The following is a 1,690-nucleotide window of genomic DNA, read 5'->3' as shown; positions in this document are numbered from 1 at the left end:
AGCTCACCTCAGCCACACCTCACATTGGCACATCGGGAGTGTGATGCTTTTGATTTTAAGAGTTGCGTGAAGTATAGAGGGGTTCCGTTGTCATCAGGTTACAAGGTCTACGTGTGCAGTTAATCGAAGGTAGAGCGGATATTAGACGAGCTGCCGTGCTGCTTTGGAAACACTGCTAATCATAGCTATTGAGGCGGACAGAGCAGTGGGTGGTGACTGCAGTGGCGGTGACAGCTACGGACAGCATAGCAATCGTAAGGAGAAAAGCTGGGAGAGGAAATGATGGAGAGAGCAAAGGATAACTTCATAGGATTTGAACTATCTCGTTTGAAAGAAATGGGTTACTTAGCCCATGACCTCGGCGATAGACGGTTGGGGACATGTAACACTGTTGCTCGACGAATGCGCGATAACTTCCCACCAGGTGTCCCACCGCGTCTTTTCACAGCAATTTCAGTAGTGATTAAGAATACTTTGTCACACACAAAATTTGCAGAGTGGATTTCTTTCGGAATAAGCTTTGAAACGCCAGAGCCAGTATAAACAGCTTCCCAGCTGCTTTACAGTACGTTTGAGAGGTGGCGCTGGAGGAATCCGCGCTCTGTGTGCCTCAACACGAGCTCCCGCTGCACACTCATACCGCATTCAGCCTCCATACACGGCTCGGAGAAGCACGTTGCTGGCCAAGGCATACCAGCAAAGCGTGGTAACGCCATCCGCCGTCGTCTGCACCTCCCCATTCCATAGTTTCATTCCCAGATGGCACGGCTGGGGTTCTACCTGCGTTTTCCTCACACATTTTAGATATATGTCAAAATGGCGCCCACATGCCGAACTGATTCCACTTGGATTTAGGCTTTTTTCTTTTTTTTTTTCTTTTTTGCTTAGGATTCGTGAACTCGAGGATTCGCGGCTTCGGTTGGCACATCCCTACTTTAAACCGTACGATACTCGGCACTTCAATTTCAATTTCAATTTCAATTTATTTCCTTGCGGTTGGGAGAGCAGCAAAAAGCCCATGAGGCTTGACACCGGCCCTGAGGTACTTACATCAGGGGGTAACATAAAACCGTCATTGTTGTAACTACCCTCAAGCGGATGCATTTGGCAAAACTGCCATCTTGTCCTGATCGCACGTCATAGAAAATGTCAGTTTGAGGTCATGTCGTTTTGCCGCTTACCGACACATTTCCGTCGTCATAACGCCAAGAGGTGAACGTATTTTGCCGGCGTAAAATATGCGGTGCTTCTTCCGCAACATGGTAGCCCATTTTTCGTTTGTTTAAGTGCATAGCATCGCGGCCCAGTGGGTCTCAACACGCTGTCATCACATCTTTGGAAGTCGTCAACAGTGTACGGGGCCTTACCTGTAAAACTGCGCGTTTTACTGCGAGACTATCGGATAAAAATAACTACTGTGATCGAAAGACATCCAAAACGTCGCGTAGAAACAACCGCATTCTTTACAAACCGTTTGGCCGCCGATCACGGACGCCGCCATGTTTAAGATCACGTGTGCCTTGACGTTTGCCGTGACGTGCGACCAGGACCTGTCCAGGATGCATTGCGTTCGCCCAGGACGCTTTCGTCTCCGGAGCAATGAATTGGATGTCACCCCTGTGAGGCCTTGTCTTAAGTCGCGTTGGGGTGTTGGTCCTACCCGACAAGAGAGACTGGAAGAAAAGCTGAG

Source organism: Ornithodoros turicata, chromosome 3 (genome assembly GCF_037126465.1).
Source record: "Ornithodoros turicata isolate Travis chromosome 3, ASM3712646v1, whole genome shotgun sequence".
NCBI classification, from domain to species: domain Eukaryota; kingdom Metazoa; phylum Arthropoda; class Arachnida; order Ixodida; family Argasidae; genus Ornithodoros; species Ornithodoros turicata.
Note: the sequence above shows the minus strand (reverse complement) of the source record.